This window comes from Penaeus chinensis, chromosome 3 (genome assembly GCF_019202785.1).
Source record: "Penaeus chinensis breed Huanghai No. 1 chromosome 3, ASM1920278v2, whole genome shotgun sequence".
NCBI lineage: Eukaryota > Metazoa > Arthropoda > Malacostraca > Decapoda > Penaeidae > Penaeus > Penaeus chinensis.
In genome coordinates, this window is record NC_061821.1 from 15895935 (window position 1) to 15903434 (window position 7500).

Here is a 7500-nt window from a genome sequence, read left to right on the forward strand (position 1 = left end):
TGGGGGTAATAATCCGGAGCTAGAATACATGAGAAACATGGTTGGTTTGATGTGGACATAGCAGCGTAGTGTGCTAGAGCATCTGCCTGTTCATTGCCGAGGATTCCAATATTGCTGGGCACCTAGCAAAATCTGATAGGTTTATGGTATGTGGACAGGTAGAACAACCAGTTCTGGATCTTACAAACAAGGGGGTTGGTTGAGTGTTTTGACTTTATGAGAGATAATGAGTTAACCCCATCCCGACAAGTCACACACTGAGGCGTCATAACAAACCGCTCGAACTGTGGCGTGCGGCTGTACACCGCCGCCACTGCTGTGCTAAAGCACTATGGATGCCTGATTTAGTGTACAGGCTCTCAACTGGAGTGGAGCAGAAGGCGCCTAGGGCTAAGCAAAGACCGCAGTGGTGGACTGTATCAAGATGGGCAAGGAGGGAGGTAGAGTGAGTCCAAGTCTGAATCTGAGAGTTGCCACCTCAGACTCAAACTTGTAGGTGGGGCAGCCCCTATAAAATACATCATGAGGGCCACCACAGTTGGCACAAGTGTATGACCATGTTGAGCAGTTTGATCGGTTAGGACCAGGTTGGGCACATAGAGGGCATTGGGCTGTGGAACGGCAGTGTTTGGCAGGATGTCCTAAATGCCAACAATGTTCAGGAGATTGATATAGTCTGACAGGGAGGGATTCTCCACCAATGTAAACATTAAAGGGAAGGTCATGTCTATGGAAAGAAATTTTGGCAATGTTGGTGGGGTTCTAACAATGCCCTCTAGGAGGAATGAAGTAGCCCTGTACTGATATCGCATCATAGTCCATGAGACAAGCAAGTAAGTCTTCTCATTATCTGACCAATTTGAGGGAGGTAGTATTATGGTGGACAATATGGCTGTAAAGTAGTAATAAGGGAGGATGGGGTGGTTGATGAAGAAGGTTGTGAGGGAAGAGGTGATAAAGTTGAGCATGTTGGGAGAGTAGAAATGTCTTCTGGGGGTTGAGTGTTGACTAGGGTTGATACTGTACTAGTAGGCATTGAGGAGGGGGTAGTAGCTGCAGAGTTCGGAGCCATGGTCAAAGGAGAGCCTGGGGTCGGGGAGTCAGGAGTTTAAATTGGTGGGGCTATTTGATGAAGGGCCAAGTCTCATTGCCCCTAATAAGGGTATAACATCTTCATTATTAGCCATGGTAAGCCTGGAGTATGTTGGGAGAGAAACAGTCCACACCTTAGAGTCCCTTTGAGGGGTAAGGGATAGACAACTAAAACGGGAATACTGAGCCCATGGCTCCCTCAGGCCGTTCAGGACTGGCACTAAGTCAGCCTTTCATCCTTTCAGCACGGCTCTCACACCTGAGGAAGTGGATAGTAGAAGGGGTTGGGGAAGGGATGGAAACAAAAAAGCAGGAAGGGAAAAAAGACCATGCAAAATTAGTTGAGTCGAGGGCTGAGTCCCAAGACAGGGGAGTTCCCCAGGATTGGGTTCCAGTCTTCACCTCCTAAGCCCCCTGCGACAACAATGGGCAAGGGATGGGGAGGGGGGGGTCAATAATTATGTTACTGACAGATATAATTCAGAGAAATAACAATCCTGACAGGAGCACCCTGGACCATACTGAACACATGTGGTGCCTGTGGAAAAATCATAAGCATGGGTAACATAAAATTACCCAGTCTCTATACTCTTGGCTGTGGCATAAACAATTTTGTAGGTAATGATGCTAAAAAGAATATCTTAGCCTACTTTTGAGGGGCTACAAGTCTTGAACAAAAGCAGCCAGGGATAAGCAAGTGCACAGCTGCTTAGTGTTAACATCTTATAGTAGGCTTAACCCAATGGCGACGGGTCACGGCTATCGCCGTCATAACAATACGCACGATGTGCGGCGTGCGGCTGTCCGCAGCGGCGCCGCGCCAAAACGCCCCGAGGCAATGATTCGGCTTGAGGGACCGATATCACGCGCTCAGAGTCGGCGCGCTGCCGCCGTTCGCCAGAGCGTAGAGTTTTTTTTAATTTGCTATACCCGGCGCCATTGGGTTAACTGCACTTGACATCATCCCAGTGTGAAGGGTGATCTTCCATGATGTACTAGGATGTCACGTGATGTTATCCCACCATGAATGAGTTAAATGAATAAAGAAATCTTACATTATAGGAAAAAGAACAGATTTGGCAAGACAGTACAGTCTAATTCATTTAGTAGTCATGATTTCACAGACAAATATCAGATTATTCACCTGCAGAATATCATATATTACTGTAGTAATTTCCTCCCCTAAGCCCTTGCTCACTGTTGCCCCAACAGCAACAATGGACCAAAGCCCTCGTCTCAACTAATCTTGCATGGTCCTTTCTTCTCCCCCTTTCCTTTTCCTTCTCTTCTTCATCCCCTTCTTCTGTCCACTTATCCTAATTCAGTTATTTTTATCCCTTTTTGCCATAATACTTTACCTTAATACTGTATAACCTTTATTTATTTGTTTTAACCATTAACCATTACTGTAGTAACTTCCCAAAAAATATTTACAATTATTAAAATAATAAAAAATGAGTTAAGTTCTACTGCTCTTGTCTATTATAAATTAAATCAATTTTGGAGAAAAAATAAATAAATTAAACATGATACTCTTCATATGGTTCATCCCTTACTATTCTGAATTATGTGGTGTATTTACCTATGTATTCATCAGACCATATTTGAGGGTTAGAATAAGAAGAAAAGCATTCATATAAAATAATCAAGATGGGATCTTGTAACTTCATAAAATTAGGTCATTGCTTAACCCATTGGCGACGGGTATAGAAAATTAAAAAAAACTCTTCGCTCTGGCGAACCACGACAACGCGCCGACTTTGAGCGTGTGAATTCGGTACATCAAGCCGAATCATTGCCTCGGAACGCTTTGATGCGCCGCCGCGGAGGCCAGCCGCACGCCACATTTCGAGCGTATTGTTATGACGCCTATTGGCGTGACTCGTCGCCATTGGGTTAAAGCTACATTTCAGAAGACAAAAACAAAAAAACAAAAAATCTATCAAATAATTTTCCACTATGTACATGGCTTAGAGGTCCTCTTTTCACACAAGGGTGACTTACCAAAATCAACAATTCCTATAACTTGCACTATGCAGGATATTTGAAGAAGTATCAAGTGGTGTTCAAATCCTGCAAAAAGAAATATTTTAAGACATTTGACCATAATAGTTATTTCATTTTAACACCATGCTGCCAGGAAATTTAGTAGTCACTGTAATATTATTTTGTGAAATATATCTTTACATGCAAATGGCTCCACAAGTGCTTTTTTTTTTTTTTTTTTTTTTCCCTATACTAAAGCTATCAATATTGAGGCTTTTATTATTCGCATATACATAAATACTATAATGCTACTGACATTATTAACAGCAATATAAGGTAACAGGAAATATTTCCAAAAATTAAGTAAAAGTACAAACGGGTGACATTAGTAGTACTAGTAATTGCCTTATCTGTGACTTGGTATTTGTGAATGGTTAATGGTTAATGATTAAAAGCAAATAAATGTGCTAGACATCTAAGGTCATGTAGCACTATAGTAAATGGTAGTGAAGGGTGGTTGAGTTAGTGATTAGTTGTCAAAGCTGGGCAAAGGAATTGACGATTAAATGGGTTAAGGTCGGGTAAGGTAATGTATAGGGGTTAGAGCAAGTGAAGGATGTATATGCATTTGAGGAATAAAAACAAGTTGTCAAAGCAGAAAGTGTGAGAAGTTGTGGGAGGGATCACAAAAAATCGGTCCCATTTGGCTGGGCTAAATAGAGTATTTAAGAATTTTGAAGAGATGGGGGTAGTAGAAGGACGGAGGTGTGTGGAAGAGGGAGTAGTGTTGAGGGAGGTAGTGTTATGGGGAGGTGGACAATAAGGTTGTAAGGTAGTAATAAGGGAGGATGGGGTAGTTGGGGCATGTGAAAGAGGGAGTAGTGTTATGGGGAGGTGGACAATAATGCTGTAAGGTAGTAATAAGGGAGGATGGGGTAGTTGATGAAGAAGGTTGTGGGGGTATAGTTGTTGAAGTTGAGCATGTTGGGAGAGTAGAAATGTCTCCTGGGGTGTTGATTAGGGTGGACACTGTACTAGTAAGCATTGAGGAGGGGGTATTAGTTGTAGTGTTCAGAGCCGTGGTCAAAGGAGAGCCTGGGGTCAGGGAATCGGGCAAGTTTGAATTGGTGGAGCTATTTGATGAATAGGCAAGCCTCATTGCCTCTAATAATGGTATGGTTAATGGTTAAAAGCAAAATACCGTGCCCATGGCTCCCTCAGGCCGTTCAGGACTGGCACAAAGTCAGCCTTTCATCCTTTCAGCACGGCTCTCACACCTTAGGAAGTGGATAGTAGAAGGGGTTGGTGAAGGGACAGAAACGAAAAAGTAGGAGGGGAAAAAAAAGACCATGCAAAATTTGTTGAGTCGAAGGCTGAGTCCCAAGGTTGAGGAGTTCCCCAGCATTGGGTCCCAGTCTACGCCTCCTAAGCCCCCCCCACAACAACAATGGGCAAGGGATTGGGGGGGGGGGGGGGGGTATTTGTGAAGCCATCTCCATGTAAAGACAATTAATAAACTAAACTCACTGTGGGCATGGCATGCTACTATGTATATGCCATCCCTAGCATATACATTACAACATTCATATTTCTAAAATAATTGCCTTTTTCCCTTAGAATCTGTAGATGCACCATTGAGTATATTTAGACTCATCACTTAATCCAATCTAAGTCAGTTGAGAATGAAAGTCAGTTCAGCACAGCCTCTAAAGAACCGACAGGCTATTTGCCCAAAGTTTTTTTTCACTGTTAATGAGAGGAAGGGAGTGTAGGGACATAATTCTGGTACTGTTTCATTTCATATATCATCCCTGGTATCACCAATGGTTCACTAAGGGATGTGTACTATAGACAGGCCATTCCCAAAGATCCATAAATTCACTTTTCATATAATTCTAGTATCAACAATAATATTCACAGATTGAAGACACATTTACTGCTACATCCACACCCACACCCACACCCACATCCACATCCACATCCACATCCACATTCTCATCCTATTGTTTCTCTCTTTTGTTCCCCCTTTACATCACTTTCCATTCCAAGCTTCATTACCCTTTTCTATTCATCTAATAGTTCACTGATTGTATATTATAGCCATTACATTTGCTTACATGTAATACTTGAATATATGCACAACACTGAAGCCTATGTAAGTGGTAATATTTGTGGCTTCAAGTGACCTCAAAGATAGGTCACTGAGTACTAGACTTATGAGAAAAGTTGCTACTACAATTAAATCAACTGGAGCAATATTCACAAAAGGTCATAGATCTTGAAATTTGTCTCTGACATAAAAAGTCTTTGACTACGAGATTTTGTCTGATTTCTCAAACGTTCAAAAACGACTGTAACACCTAATTTTTATCTACAACTTGGCCAATGCTTAAGAAAGGCCTGGAAGTGTCCCATACATGTAAGCACAATCTTTTAAATTGTCCTGATGAGACATTAACAACAATACTGTGATTTTACAGTTGTTGAAAACTTTTCTGCCTCTTCTTTACTTATTGAAAATGAAAAGTGGAACACTTCCTCCTTGTTTGCTGCAGTTTTCTTATAGATACACACAAATTGTGCTGCACACCTTCTCAGCTGATGCAATCATAACAAATGTAGAGGGTGCCATGTAAACATGTATAAAGATATTAGATATATAATTCTATACTCATTATATATTTGAGATTCACTGCATTAGAAATTTTATTTCCTTTTTACAGTCAAATGTAATTATAGGGTCATCTAGAATGTAAATATTAGTTCTACTTGTGTTAAGTCTGAACTGTGGCACAGTGCAAGTAATAGACAAAATCACTAAGGACTTCAGTTATCAGATCGAGCCATTGCAATCCTTTCCTTTAATTCCCAAAAGAATATATTTCTAATGCATAAGTATACAAAATTTACTGAAAATCAAAGGAGGAAAAATTATTGAGCAAAACCATCAACAGTTCTTCCATGTTTAAATTAACCACTTTATCAACCATTAACTGGTTCTTTTGTGGTTAGTTTACAACAAACTGAAGTTTTGGTATTAATGGAAGAGACACCTAATACCAAAAATGAAGAATCTGAATTTGCCATCCACCAGAACATAACATTCTAAGACACTTTTCTTCTATAATATTTCCTTTGCAAACTAATAATAAGGGTAGTAGAGTGGCTGTAAAACACAAAAATTCCCGATGCTACATAATGTAATCTTCCTGTGGCAGGAAATAAAAAAGTTAAGTCAAGGTGATGAAACAATCAGATGGAATTGTAGCAGATGACATAAGAGTGGGAAATCAAATGAGCATTGGGAATTGCAATTAATCACAGGTTTAGGGTAATGTGGAGAAGGACGAGTGTTTTGTGATCTGAACGCTATGATATCTGTTGGAAGCACCAGCAAGCTTTTTGGTGCTGATGCTACTTGTTTCAAAATAAGCAGGAGGATCAGCTGTACTTCAGCCACAATGAAATTGAAACTGATCTTGAAAGATGAGGTTGTGATATTCAAGGCAACATATTAGCCAAATGTTAACTATCCTTTCCTGTACCTTGCATAGGTAGCTTTTAAGTGATATTGGATGGTAGTCTTGAGGAAGGGTAACAGGTTCGTTTGGTTTTTGAAGGAGTAGTACAAGGGCTTCTTGTACTACCTTGAGAGAGGAGTCAGGCTCAGGTAGTTTCTTTTGGAAATGAAGAATCTTTTATGAGGTGAAGAGGAGAGAGGCATCTGAGGAGTAGAGGATGTAGATGTGGGAAGGGATGTGGTAGAAGATGATGGGGTGAAACCTATGGATTGTTTGGTGTGATGGGTAAGGAGTAGGGAGAGACATCAGGGGAGTTGTGGATATTGGAAAAAGGATTTGACTGGGAGATAGGGGGAGTAGAAGTAGAGGTCTCAGAAAAAAGTAATTTTCACCCAGAAATTAGTGTTAGGTGTCCAAGTTTAATAAAGTTTTTGTTATTCACATCATTTCCAATCACATGTAACTCTGATTTTGTTATTGGATTGTGAAATATATAGCCTGTATAACTGCTTGTTCTGTACTGACTGAACCTTATTAAAATCCTAAGTGCTCAATACTTAGCCTAGCTCATGCCATTTATTTCATACTATCACAATTTTCTTCAACATCTCCCATATAATGCAATAGCCATACCTGTCCACAGTCTGATCAAAGTTGCAGTAAAGTGCCGATTCCTTCTCACTGACTCGATGCATGTGCTGTTTTAATTTCCTTTGTTTGTAATCATTATTCCTTTCTTGAATAATCTGCTTCCCTTTTCTGTGCACAAAAAATGTAAAGTTGTATAATCTTGGTAACTGCTATCAGTCAGCTTCTTCTTCTTCTTTCTTGTTATTGGGTTTAAGACTATGTTTTCTATATCCTCTGGATCCTTTTCTTTTGAGCTGCTTGTTTCTTATGT

At 40.5% G+C, this 7500-nt stretch overlaps 1 protein-coding gene across 2 annotated transcripts in view; it reads right to left on the bottom strand.

Moving 5' to 3' along the window:
* The window catches only part of LOC125039389 (gastrula zinc finger protein XlCGF57.1-like), a 16180-nt gene that overhangs the window by 2396 nt on the left and 6284 nt on the right, over nt 1-7500 (bottom strand). For both annotated transcript variants that reach the window (XM_047633246.1, XM_047633254.1), the window contains exons 2-3: nt 7233-7500; nt 3097-3165 (exon numbers count right to left, since the gene is read on the bottom strand). The exon at nt 7233-7500 is cut by the window's right edge and continues 55 nt beyond it. The gene's annotated coding sequence lies outside the window, so the exon portion shown is untranslated. The remainder of the gene's footprint in view (nt 1-3096; nt 3166-7232) is intronic.